The sequence below is a fragment of the Symsagittifera roscoffensis genome, chromosome 3, assembly GCF_963678635.1.
Source record: "Symsagittifera roscoffensis chromosome 3, txSymRosc1.1, whole genome shotgun sequence".
NCBI classification, from domain to species: domain Eukaryota; kingdom Metazoa; phylum Xenacoelomorpha; order Acoela; family Convolutidae; genus Symsagittifera; species Symsagittifera roscoffensis.
In genome coordinates, this window is record NC_087064.1 from 43808742 (window position 1) to 43822991 (window position 14250).

General features: G+C 36.1%; 2 protein-coding genes and 1 non-coding gene across 4 annotated transcripts in view; 1 reads left to right on the top strand and 2 right to left on the bottom strand.

Moving 5' to 3' along the window:
• Nucleotides 1-14250, bottom strand: part of LOC134842554 (choline transporter-like protein 2) — a 546776-nt gene that overhangs the window by 409646 nt on the left and 122880 nt on the right. The gene's annotated exons all lie outside the window — the stretch shown is intronic.
• LOC134841089 (MYND-type zinc finger-containing chromatin reader ZMYND8-like) overlaps nucleotides 1-14250 on the bottom strand; it is a 73042-nt gene that overhangs the window by 19364 nt on the left and 39428 nt on the right. The gene's annotated exons all lie outside the window — the stretch shown is intronic.
• Trnag-gcc (transfer RNA glycine (anticodon GCC)) lies at nucleotides 1980-2050 on the top strand. Its single transcript has one exon. It is a non-coding gene; the product is annotated as a tRNA-Gly (tRNA).

A 14250-nucleotide genomic window follows, 5' to 3' on the forward strand; every position in this document is an offset into this window, starting at 1 on the left:
TCTCTGAGAAAAAAACCAAGAAAATGAGTCAAACACATTCCACGTTGAAGGGTCTTTCCTTTGAAGGTGGAACAAGGTTAAAAAAGGGTAGAGAAGTATGCAGACATACAATGTAACAGCCGATCTTTCATTGGCGCCAAGTTTTTAAAAATCTGCTGAAACAGAACAAACTTATGGAAAATTGCTCTTCAGAAAAAATCTAGTATCACAGAAAGGAGCATCAAACTGGCTAAGCGTGCTACCCTTAAGAAAGTACAATGTTTCCTTCACCAAATCAGAGTTTAAAGATGGTTGACATCTGAGGTATGGATGGGAACCACCAAACACTCCACATACTGACCCACTCTCTACTCAAAGGAGGTGAATACACCTAAGACTTAATGAAATTCGTGAGACATTTGCGACACTCCTCGACGAAGTATGCCATGATGTTGAGATAGAGCCGAAACCTCAATCGTTGGAAAATTCAAACTTAATTTACATTTATGGAAAAAACTACTAAAAATTGCTCTAACAAACAATAAGACATTCGAAGACTCAGAGGACTTGAGCAGCCAGAAGTTTTTATAAATCTAAGTTTTTTTAAACCTTTTGAAAATTCAGCAACAAAAATTTCATATCTCGGAAACTAAAAAAATTCCGGCAAAAAGTCTCATTTCAAGATTTGCAACCGCTGAAAATTGTTTGATAGCAGCCCACTATAGGGTTGAGTCTTTCAAGTTTTGTGAGTTTTTTCGGTAAATGATTTTTGGAAATGTTTGTGAAACCATAAAAATCGGCATATGTCGCAAAACTAAAATGATATGGGCAGTCACATTTGTTAGCTGCATTTGCAGCTCTGAGAACTTACTGATAGCCCACCACTACACTTCTTGAAAAGTAAGCCCTCACAAAATTGCTTGAATCCTTGAAAAAAAGTTTTTGTGAAAGAAAAGGAAAATATAATAAGAAAACGCAATATTTCGGAAACCAAAAGAATTTGAGCAATCCTATTTGGAGGCCGGGTTTGCAACTACTGAGTCTACCCTGACAAATCGCTACCATAAATTTGAGAATATTAAGTTCTATTGTTAGTTTTTGGAATTTTTCTTTTTTCATAAAGTCAAAAAAATTGACATAACTCGATAACTAAAAAAATATTTGGCCAGTAACAATAAATAATCATTTCAGTTTTTGTTCCGACTTTCGATACGAAAGTAACGGAATATTTGTGCTCGGGTGGGTTTTTTTTTTCTTCAGACAAATTTCGCCTTTTTATCTAGCTATTTTTGACGGAATTTTTTAATATCATTCGAAAGGTATTGTTGTCTTGAGCTCAAATTTGAAAAGATATTTCACCTGTGATCATTTTTCGTAAAGTTATGGGGGTTTAAAGAATGCCATTTTGGCTAATTTGGGACAATTAACGCGCGATATATTTCGCGCTATTAACGCGTAAGCGGAGAGTTAATCCGTCTTAGAAATCGCCCTGATACGAGCAGTCTTGTTCATTATTTAGGAGACCCCTCTTTTCCACCCCATTTGAAATACACAGCTCTGAAAAATTACTCTTACCTTGTCATAATGTAATGAAACTTTGCATGTGAACAATTTAACTATTGTGAACACTTTCGTTCTTCATAACTTATCAATTAAGCATTTACTCATATTAAGACGTAGAACAACTAAGAAAATGGAAATTCGAAATGTGGGGGGGGGGGGGGGGGGGGGTGAAAAAGAGGAGCTAATTTTGGGCCGTAAAAAGTGAAAAGACCCATGTAAATTTTGAAAGGTGGGAGTGGGAAAGAGCTTGCATTTTAAGCAAAAATAAGCCGGTCTCACAATGAGATTATATTTGGTAGCCAACCTGATTGGACTAAACTATAGCTATTCCAAACTCATTGGTACGATCGATTGATTGCTATAATTATTGGCATGCTCAAATCGCTTTATTAACTTAAATAAATGTTACTTAAATCCCTCTATCATGTTAATATCAAGCATCGGTGGTTCAGTGGTAGAATTGTCGCCTGCCACGCGATAGACCCGGGTTCGATTCCCGGCCGATGCAAGAGAGTTTTGGGTTTCCTCCGACTTTTCCACTTTCCCACCCAATCTTTCAAAAAATCGAGTTTTATGTTTGTTTTTGGTGTTATTACGGCTAAATGCGTGAAGTTACTATGTAAACTATGAAGAACAAATCTGTTCACAGTTGCTGATTAGTTCACCACGCCAAGATTCCTGCAAAAAGTCACTCATTTTGCAACCGCTGAAAATCGCTTGATAGCAGCCCACTATAGGGTTGAGACTTTCAAGTTTTGTGAGTTTTTTCGGTAAATGATTTTTGGAAATGTTTGTGAAACCATAGAAATCGGAGAACTTACTGATAGCCCACCACTACACTTCTTGAAAAGTAAGCCCTCACAAAATTGCTTGAATCCTTGAAAAAAAGTTTTTGTGAAAAGAAAAGGAAAATATCATAAGAAACCGCAATATTTCGGAAACCAAAAGAATTTGAGCAATCCTATTTGGAAGCCGGGTTTGCAACTACTGAGTCTACCCTGACAAATCACCACCATAAAATTGAGACATTTGGCCTGTCACATTAGGAGGCATGATTTGAGAAAAAATCAAAAAAACGTCCAAGTCTGAAACTAAAAGGGTTTGAGCAGAAAATTTGCAGGTAAGATTAGCAACACCTGATGTTATAGGATTGGGAATTTCAAATTTTATAAAATTTTAAATCTAGGTTTTAAATTTTTTCAACAAAAATTTGTGGACATTCATATTTGGAGGCCGAACTCGCACTTTTTGGCGAACCCGTACGGCAACCCAGTACAACTGAATTTAAAATAATGAAAACAGTAAACACTTTAACAGTTGTAAAAAGTTGGCATTTGAACAGGTCAATATAGAAACTTCTTAAATGTGTCAACAGAAGGCCTGTTAAACAAGATATGAATAGAGGAATCTCACCTTTACTTTGCCCTATACGGCGCTGCCCTCTTCCCCTCCCATGATGGCTTCATGGCTACAGCCTTACAATCGGGCATTACAATTAGTCTAGCTTTCAGAAACCGCAAACTCGAAAAAACAAACATTTTCAGCGTTGCAAAAAACGGTTCAACTTTAACGTGCAAAATATCTTTCACTGAATTTGTAACAAATTATAGCTTGAAAAACTTAAGCAAAGAAATAGTGAAGCCCGTTTTATATCGAAATGAATGATAAAAAAAGGCAAAAGAAAGAACATAGATAGTAGATTAAGAAGCTATCTCAAGATATAAAACGAATCTGTATAGACGATGGCCTTAACTTAAAAAAAAAAACTTTTTTAAAATCATTTCATATTCAAAACATTCTCTGCTATGCTGAGCGCTGCCTTGCCTAGCTCTGCCCTGCCTTGCCTTACGTTGCTCTATCCCTCTTTGCCTAGCCTCTCCTTGCCTTGAGCTGCCTTGCCCTGCATTGTCCTTTTTTGCCCTGCCTTGCCCTAAGCCTCCTTGTCTTGCTTTGCTCTGCCATGTTTTACACTACCATGCCCCTCTTTACAACGCCTTGCCTTGTGCTTCATGTTCCTCATAGCTCTGCCCTTTGCTTCGCCCTCACTTTTTGCCATACGCTGAACTTCCCCTCCTTGCCTTGCGCTGCCATGCCTTGCCCTGTCCGTGCTGCCTTGTCTTGTATTACAGCGCCTTGCTCGTCCTCGACCTGCCTTACGCTTCCCTGCCCCTCCTTGCCTGGCGCTGCCCTTCCTTACCTAGTCCTCCCTTCTTTGCCTTAAGCTGCCCTGCGCCTCCTAGCCTTGCCTTGCAAGGCCATGTTTTGGGATTAGAATCGCATCCCATGCAAAGACGGGTACAAAATTTTGAACTTCTAGAATGTTTTGAAAGAATCTTAGCAACGTCCATATTTCATCTATCAAATACGAGCTTCTAGAAAGTAAAATTTTGGCTAGGAATTGCAGTCTAAACTACACTTCCGTTCGGACGCAAGGCGAGTAAGGGTAGTATAATTCGGAAAAAGGCAGAGTTTTGGCATTAGAATCGCATCTCCAAACTACATCCCTGTTAGCATGCATATACATGTATAAAATTTTGAACTATGAATTGAAAAAAAATTGAATTTTTAGTAAGTTTTTAAATTTACTTTAAAATTTAAAAACTTTGATTTAAAAAATAAAGTCAAAGTTTAATATTTCTCAAAACTTCAAGACAATCTGTCTAGACATCTGGGCTTGACCTCATAAATTACCGTTAGTTGAAATTTATCCAGTCATCGGATTGAAAAAAAAGCTTCTGGGACAGTAGTTAATGCGTTTAAATATTAAATTTTGTGTATGGAAGCAAGAAATTAAATAAAACTATTTAGCTGCCTCAATTGAATTTGGATAATTGGCGTCATGTGTTAAGTATAAAACGAGTATTTTAGACATGTGGCAGGTTACTTTTGTGGTGTGCACACCCGGCAGGGCCCATGCAGATCAAGGGTTGATCCCTGGGGGTAGCAAAGTGTTAGGCAAAATTGTTCTGAATAAAAAATAACCAGGAGCATATAAAAAATCCTGTACACAAATTTTTGTTATTTTTATAAACAAAAACTCAAATATTGCAAGAAACGTTTTTTTATGATGAAACGAGTCATTCCATCTTTTACGCCTCAAAAATAAAGTTGCAGCTTTAAGCCCTGTGGTTCACACACATTTTGACCTCATACATTTGGTCCTTAATATCTTATAAACTAAGTGGCGCGATAAATGTGGGGCGAAATAGGTAAGGGGCAAAATAAGCCACTAATTTTAGGAGGGACGAAATATGCCACATTCGAATCCTGTATTCTACCTATTCTCACCCAAGGATCGATGGCAAATTGCGTTGCCAACAAAACGGACCTAGCTAAAATGGAGTCTTTCAAATAGAGACTCAGTTCCCGTTAGATCGTACATAACTCTGACTAAAAATCTTCACTGATAATGCTTGGTGTTTTACCGCTTTGCTACCGACTTGAATTTCTTCATCTTATACAGCTGAATCGTCTATTGCACAGAGTCACAAGGCTCGCAAACTCAGTTAGATGAGCTTTTTCTGTTTCCATGATGCGTTTGTGTGTGAAACTACATTCCCTCTATCTACAGACAGTCAACTATATCGTTAACGAATGTTCGAAGTGTACCCGGAGCGCCAAAAAGGCAAATCGTGCTAGGGTCAGCTATTGTTCATTTTGATAACTTCTTTTTGTAAAATTAAGCCTTTCATCTCGCTCTCAATTGAGGAAAACCAAAGAAAAAAATAGTTTTGTACCTTCAATTTTCGAGCTTCATTGAACACAATCCGTTTGAGAAAACTGAATAAAAAACCCCACCTTTCAATATCAATTTCGTTTAACTACTACACAGAATTGGAAGCGAGTGAGTTAGGACCGAGGTGGTTAACTCATAGAGTAATTTCGGATAGGGTACACCGTCTGCTCGTCACGCTATCTTATTTTCGGCCGGATAGATTCGTGCAACTTCTTAGTCTAATACCGATCCTAATCTTACTCTTATACTATCTAGTCTCAGGTTGTTTAACTAGTCTCTGCTAGGCTCAATAGATCTAGGGTATACTGGTTTATTGCGGCTGCTGAAGTGCTCGGGAGAGTCCAACTAATTTCTAAGTTAAATTCAAATCTCTCTGGTGCTGAAATTACAAGTAACTTCAGCACTTACAAATAAGTGGGTTGTTAGTTAGATGGATCATGATTGGTTAATATTAAATACTTTACATTGGTAAAACATTTAATTTATCCAATCATAAAATATAGTTTAGATCAGGTTCCACCCATCCGGGTTTTACAGAGTTTTTTAGAATAGTTCTTCTGCAATTCGAAGGATGGATGATGGAAGTTGGTGTTTGGCGAACATCTTATTCCTTCTGTTTCCTTTTTGTTAAAGAAGTTCCAGGAAGCTGGAGTTAGAGACATAAGACGTTGTGTCTTCTAGTGACAACGACTAAGTCTTCGCAACAAACTCAAATCTGATTTCAGAATGGTTGGCTATGTCAGGTTTTTCTGTTCTGCGTGGAGAACTTCTTTTGTGTCTGATCTAGTTTGGGAATGGCGTGGAGATTGTGCGTGGAGGGGATGCCTGGTTACTCGGATCTGTACGTACACTTGGGTCATCGAGGTGGTCATTGGTCTAGTTCAATGAAGTCCTTTTCTGCGAAGTCAAGTCGTACTCTAAATCCTTTGAGTTGTGATTGTGAGTGGCATATCGATTGTGGTTGGTCATTCTCTCTCGAGCGTAGTGGGGTCGTTTTGTCTTTAGATGTTCGTCCTTGGTGTTGTATTCTGATCTATGTATTGCATAAATGTAATTTACATTTTATAAAACATTTATTAGTCTAATATTTTTTAGTTATGATTTTAGTTAGTTGTTTTCACAAAAGCTTTTTGTTTTAGTTTGGTTATTTTGAAGAGTTACTCACACTTGAGTAGCTCTTATTAAAAATAGTGGTGTGGTCACAAAGCGTGGATGTAGCGCGGTGGGTTAGGCCGGCTATAGAGCATGCTCAGGACGTCCTTCCTGGTGGGTTAGGCCAGGAGTGGGAGTATGATTTCATGCGGTTTTTGTGAGGGGTCCTGTTATGTGACAACGTTTTATGTTGGGTTTGTTGTGGTTTTTCTTATGTCTTGTTAGTTATGTCCTTTTTCCAAAAAGCAAATTGTTCGTGGTATGGGTTTGTCTTTCGACTTTTTTGTGTTTTATTATTTCTTTCTTAGACTTTATAATAGTCTTCAAAAGAATAAATTATCCAGTTTTAAACTGGGTTAATCCGGTTTGGGTACCGTTGGTTTCCTTTTCTTAGTCATGCTGTTATTCTATGATTTGTGGTATTTAGTAAGCTGCGTTGGTTAGTTTTGTTTAGTATATGATTCCTTTCCAACCGGGTTAAAGGAAAGTTTGAAACATGTTATTATATGTTAGAGTTGTTGAGTGTGAAAACTTGAAACTGAAATTCATTATTTTAAACAATTCTTCGTGGGCGAGCTGTGCGAGTGTGGATAGAATTTCTGTGCGAATGAATGAAAATATCAAAAGGTTAGTACTGCAATTGCATTTTATTAATTTACTGCATAGAATTTTGTAAATTTACTGCTAGTTATGGGGGAATTTTAAGTTACAAATTTTCATCATAATTAGATTTACTGCTTGTGGGGAAAATTTTAGAAATGAATTTATTGCATTGGTATTAAATTTATAAATTTATAAGTGTAAGAGATTAATAGAATTGTTGAAGTCTGTTTGATGAAATTTGCGATTTTTATTTGTCTTTTGTGGTTTTTGTAGGTGATCGTCGGATGAAGGCTAAAAATCTAAAGAAAACATGGATAAAGTATGGTGAGTTTTTTAATATTTCAATTAGTTAGTTATATTCATTTAATTCATACTTACCTGTTAGTCGTCGGGGAAAAAACCGTGGGGGAAGATGTCGTGAATTAGTTCTGAAGTTGTTAGTAGTTTAGCTAAGATGCGGATGATATTTTTAGTCTGAAGCAGTGGCCAAAGCAATTGAAGTGCCTTAATAGTGGTTAGTTCTTCAGTGCCAACTGCAAACTCATAAGGTGTGTTTTGGATTAGATTATATAATTTGTGATTGAATTTAGTGTTGTGGATGAATTCTAAAATTGGGATTTCTATGGGTTGTACAAACTCGTGCGGGATAAGGAAGGGTCGGGATTCTTCGGCGTTGAAGGTCTTGGTGATGGGACAGAAGATGTACATTTGGGTTATGGGGTCATAATTACGAAGAATACCATGAAGGTTAGTATCTTTAATACAATATGTGAAATTTAGGAAAAATGGTGAAGTGTATTTGGAATTAATGAATTGAAAACGATGGTGTGGTTGTCTAGAGGGTGTGTGTAGGTCAAAGTGATTTTGGATGAAGCGATAATAACTATATGTGTGGGTTTGTTTAGTGCGCAACATAATATCGTGTGAGCAGTGTAAATCTCTTTCGTGTGGTGCAAGGAAATGAAAGGTTAGTGAAAATATTTGGAAGCGTTCTTTAAAACTTTCGTATGCTTGTGTGTCTGTTAGTGCTTCTGAAATAATGTGATCAAACTTTCGGTCGAAAATGTTTAGTGTAAATATATATGATGTCTTGATGAAAAATTTCTCGGTAATTTGTGGATTAGCGAAGCGATCGTCGTCTAAGAATTGATCTTGGTTAGCTCTGATGATGTTGTGATCATAGTATTCGAGTGTATATTCGTTAGCTCTAGGTGCAGTGTGTGTTTTTAGTGATTTTTTATATCCAACGTAAGTAAATTGTCTAGCTGTTAGTGGTGTAGTGAGTCGATATAGCATGTCCGTATTTCGCTCTATATCGATGTGAGTGTTAGATAATGGTAAGCAAAGAGGGTTAGTAAAATGATAATATGAGGTCCAAGAGAGAGTGGGCATTAAAACGTATTCATCTACGAAGTTGCGTGTTTCGTTAGTGTCTTGGGGGGTGTTTAAGGTGTATTGTGGGAATGAGGGTAAGGTGATGGCTAAAAATTCTTTTGTGTTAGTATGCTTGGGGTGGTTGATGTATTCACGGGCTGTTCCTGGTTTTGCTGGGAAAGGATGGTTGGGGAACTTTCTTTTAAAAGTGCGGTAAGCTCTATTAGTGTTGAGTGAAGATTCAGTTGATGTGGATGATGGTGCTAATGATTCAGTATAGTTTGAAGAGGGTGTAGGGGTAGGGGGGTTGGATGAATTTATTGTGGAGGAGATTTGGTTTATGGTTGGGGTATTAAGGTGGTAGGGTTGTTGTTGAAGGGTAATAAAATTATCTAGCTCTGGGGAGATTCGGGGGGTGTCTGGAGAATGAGATGATTGGTCAGAATGGTATGAGGAGTAGGTTGGGGTAACTTGGGAAGCATAAGAGGGTGTGGGGGTGATTGTGTCAGGGTTATTGGATAATATGGGTTGAAAAGGGGGTTGAGAAAAATTAGAAGAGTTATGAAAATTATTGGATGGGGATGGTTCTGAGTCGGCAAATTCATCGGGGGTTTCAATATTCGGGTTATTGAGTTGTGAGATGGAATATAAAACTGAGATGTGTGAATTAGTGTCGGAATTCATGCCTGATGTTACATTACTAGATGGAAAATCGGGTGGCGGAAAAGCAAAAAGTGGTATTATTGGGATTGGAGAGGTAAGATTGGTTGGGTGGGAATTTGATCGGTGTAGTGATCCAAGTTGGCGGCTCATCGTGGGCTAAAAAAATGATTATTTTGAGACTGAAAAGCGGTGGTATGGGGTTGTTCAATAATTTGTTCATAAGTATTATCATCTTGTGACTGGTGTGTCATTATATGTTGAATGGGACTTTGTGATGTGGTGAGTCGAAAATTTGGATTATGTGTGATGGCTAAGTTTCGAAAATTTCGTGGGACTAGGGATAGTGGATGGTTATTTGGTAGGGGTGGTAATTGTGGTGCCGTTGGCGTTATGTCTACATTGTTATGTTCTTCGTCGTATGTATTTTGTCGTGTTGTTATTTTTGTGTTATATTCCTTTATTTGTGCGTCTAAAAGAATTTTGTTTATAGATGTAGAAAAGATTCCAAAAAATCCTGCAAAGAGTATGCGTGCTACACTTGCTTGTCGATTGACCTGTGTGTGTATAGCACATGTGTTGTAGATTCCTTTTAAAAGTGAGAAAAGAAATCCAATAAAGTTAAACATTGCGTATAAAATAGTCAATTTTTCTAAGATGTAGTAGGGCCATCCTAGAAAATCGAGGATCTCATTTTTGAGTGTAACAAAGCTAAAAATGTTAATTGGTGATATATCTTGGGGACGGTATTTTTCACCGTTTAGATATATATAATCTTTAATGTCTTTAAAATATCCGCTATAGTCTTGCGTGTAGATATCGGCAAATCCTGCGGTTTCTGCAAGTTTGCGTAAATTTTGGTCTATTGATTGTCTTTGTATAGTGTCCATTTGTGTTAATAATTCTTGGAATTGTTGTGTTCTAATGTGATGTTGAATATCTAATTTTGAATAGATTCCTATTGATTGTAAGTCTATATTTGGGTTTCGAGCAATAGCGCGAATGCTTTCTGGTGAAAATTTTTTGAGTGATTGCATTAATGTGGGATATGGAGTGAGAAGATAATATTTATTTTCATCAGGGTTTAGTTGTACTACATTGTGGCTGTTTTCTGATCCACATGGGACTGCGGTATCCCAGAAATAGGTTCTTCGTGAAAGTGTATCCACGAAATGTACTTTATTCTTATAAAAGATAGGGATTCTTTTATAACATCGTTTATCTTCAAAAACGTATAGTGGTGATACTTTTTTAGTACAAGTATAAAACCATAAGATGTTTCCTTCATAGTCTAAAAAATTTAATCTATTTCCAGATAATAAGTATCCTGCATAGGGTATTTTTAATACTGCTAGTGCAAGTGATTGTAATATTTGTGTACGTTCTAATTCGCATAGTTGGTGTAGTGTTTCTAATTCGGAGAGTGACATTTCTTGAAAAATTCGGCTAATTGTATAATCTAGTTTCATATCTAAATGAATATCATAGTGGATATTACCGAAATATGTAGTATTCATTAGTGATAATTCTTGTAAGCGTGTGCTTCTGGTGTCATGGGGTTTTAGATGTCCACCAGGTTGTCCGTTGCTTTTTTCAAAATTAACTGGTATATAGGATGTTCCTTCGTTTAGAGGATGACCTGTGGCATATGGGTCGATTTTTACTTTTCCAGTGGTCATGTCGAATCCTTTTTCGTATTCAACTAATATTTCAGAATATTGTGTTCTGTGAAGTGGATTCCTGTATTTACATGCAAGTTCTGTTTCTTGATATATTTGGAAACGTGTCAATTTGTTTTCTATATTGTCTATGTTTCTAAAATTAGAACTTAGTTTTCGTGATGGATGGACTTGTTCATATGGAATTGATTGTATAAAATATTTTTCGTGAAATTTTATCATACGAGCGTGTATTTTTGCTACTTGAAATGTTGTACATGTATCTTCGGGGAACCAAACAATTGTTGCTTGTGTTCTCGTTGTAGGGTCGCAATAACCTTGATCATTTTTACAAGGTAATCGGATTCCTTGATAGATCATTGTATTATCTGATAAATCTCGTGTTAGTTGTATTTTTTCGAGTTGTATTTTCCAATCGAAAAACATTATTTCTTGGTATCCTTTATTTTTTGTGTCTGCTTTGCAGTTTGATGGGTCATTTATACCAATGTGTGGTATCCAATGTTTATCGTGTAGGTCATAGGTTAATCGTCCGTGTGCGCCGTTATACGGGTATTTTTCGTCTAGTTTTATATGTCCTTGGTGTCTTTCAAGTTGTGATTGATGTACAGAGTCTGAAAAAACTTGAAAATTAACTAACTTTCTTGCGGAGTTTTTATTTTGTGTGATGTTTAGTCTAAGTAATTCATTTTTACAATCGTCGGGATTGAGATGTAAAAGACGTTCTATATTACTTTGATAGAATGATTCATGGTCAAGTCGGTTTTTGTTTCCATTCGAGACTTGTGAACAATGTACTTTCTTTTCGGAAAATGTTGCTGTGAATTTATAACCTGTAACTGTTGTTGCTCGGGCTTTTGAATAGAGTGTTGCTATTACATCTGTGGTTTCTATAGCTTGTGGTTCTGTTTCACATTGTGATACTTGATTTATTGCATATTTATGTAGTGTTTTTTGTTCATTTTCTTCACAGTCGTAATGTGTTACTAATAAATCTTGTGGTCCTGTACGAGGGGAAGGGTTTATGTTTTGATTTGAGATTACTAGAAAAGGGAGTTGGAGAAAAATTAATAATTTTAGAATATACATGTGTATGATAATCCTGAGTATGGATTATAAAATGTAATGTAGCCAATTGTGTTTTTGGTATATCTGTCGTATTTGTATATTACTTCAGTAGTTATAAACGGTGGTGGTAGTGATTGAGCTGTTATGTTAGGTGGATTTAATGGGTAGGGATGTTGGGTAATATTGTTTAACTTAACTGTGATTTCAAACTTTAATTGTAAACTGTTTTGTTGGAGTATTTGAATATTGTGATCACGGATATCGTTGTGAATATCTTGGCGATATTGTAATCTATTAAGTGCCCAGTTATGAAGGCGGTTACTTTCTTGATGTTGTCCAAATAGTGGTGGAGGTGCTGTAAATGTATTCCAATCTAATCTTAAAGGAATATTTGTTGTTGATTGTTCTCGATATCTGGCGTCGAGATTATTTGGAAAATTTAAGTTAAAAGGTGGTGGTGAAAACTGGCTTATTGATGGTGATGATGGTAGTGATAATGTTTCTGGAAGTGATGAGGATGTTGTTGTATCCGTAGAAATATCTATGGGGTCATTGACTAAATTTGGTTCACCTTGTTTAAATGAATGTGTAGTCCAATATGGGAATCGTGATGTTTGGTTTGGGGGGTTAAAGGGATTTTCACGTATTTGTTCAGATGTTGGTGTTGAACCTAAGTAATCTGATGGTAGGCTTGAGGTGCTACGTTGTGAAAGAAGCGTAGGGGTTTCTGGTAATATACCAATGGGGTTTTCTGGAGTGTTTTGTGATGGGGATTGAGGTATATCAAAATGAACTCGGGGAGTTTGAAAATTTCTGTTTCGTCGAGGATGTATAATTTGTCTATTTATTTCGACTGTATTTTGGTTTTGACTAGAATTTTTTATTCTACTTAGTTCTTGTGGTAGTGTTGGATATAGGTTATATGTTGGTTCGCTTAAAGGTGCTTGTCGTTGAACTGGTTCTAGTGGTTCTGATAAACGAGCATGTCGTTCTTCAAAAGTGTATGGATTGTCTTGAAAAGAAATTCGTGTAGATGTGTGAGGATTTTGAGTAGTTGAAGGTGGTGTTTGGTTATCTTGGGATGATGTCGGTGAAGACTGATTCTGTGACTGTTGGGTAGCAATTTTTGATGGTTTTTTGAATTATTACTTTAGTGAGAAATTTTGTGTTTATTATAATATTCTTCCAAAAAAAGAATTAGAAGGACTGTTGCTAGGGCAAATGTGAGGATTGCTTTCTTTATACATTTACAGATGGTCAAAATGAGGGATGATAAGAATGCTATGAAAATTACAAACAATAAAAAAATATCGGTTCTACTGAAAATTGTTCGTATCATTTAGACAAGTTGTATAAATCGTACCTGTGGATATAATCAAGGGTTTTGGAAAGTTGGAGGAATAGTTCGAGAATAGTGTAGAAAATTAAAAAAATGTTACAAAAAATGATTAGGATTATTAGAAAAGATTCAAGTATATCAAAAAGAAATATTATAAAGGTTTCAAGTATTGTAAAAAAATGTTTAAGATTTATGAGTATTTGAGTAACTGATTGAGAGAAGAGCATTTAAGAAATGATCTTTTGGTCGAATATTTTTTGCTGTTTGAGGCGATTTTCTAGTGTGGTCGGATTATTTATTAGTTTTTTGACAAGTGGGTTGAGTTCTGTAAAAAATTGTTGGGGGCAATTTTTATGGTGACTGGGAGGTCGTCTTTTTCTTTATTTTTGTTTGTCAAATGATCCGGGGTATGGTGAGATTTTTATACTTTAGGCTAATTAAAATGTTCATTTTGTTGCTTTAGGCTAAGTTAACAAATTTGTTTTGGGGGTATTCGTGGTCTGAGTTGGGGAAATATTGTTGATCTTTGGGTTATTAGATAAGGGAGGGGTACGGTATTATGGTGATATTTATTTTAGTTGTCAAGTTGGAGTGGTTTGCTTATTTTTGACCTGGAGGTCGTAAAGTTATAGTTATAGATGTGCCTGGAGTTCTATATGATTCGTCTAATTGGTCTTAGTTTGAGTTAGAGAAAGTGACGGATTGGAGGAATCCTATTGGTCTATTTTGAACTAGAATTATTACGTACTTGTCAGCATGTTATTTTGAAAAATATAAATGAAAAATGTTTCGGAGGTTTCAAGATTGTGAAGCAAATGTTAAAATTACTTTTGAAATTCTACTTTCTTTAAAATTTTAGATTGGGGGATGAATATTTTATAGTTTTTACGTGGTTGATTTCGGAGTCTTGTTGTTTTTCTATGTTCTGATTTGTCTATTTCTTCTTGGGGTATTATTTGTTCTGTCATTTTTCTATTTTTTCTTTGCTTTTGGGATTCTTTATGGTCTAGATTTTTTGTAGTGTTTTTGGTAGCGGTTGGTTTTGTGTTTTGATTTTCGGTGGGGTTATCATTTTGTTCTGTATTTTTCAGATGTGG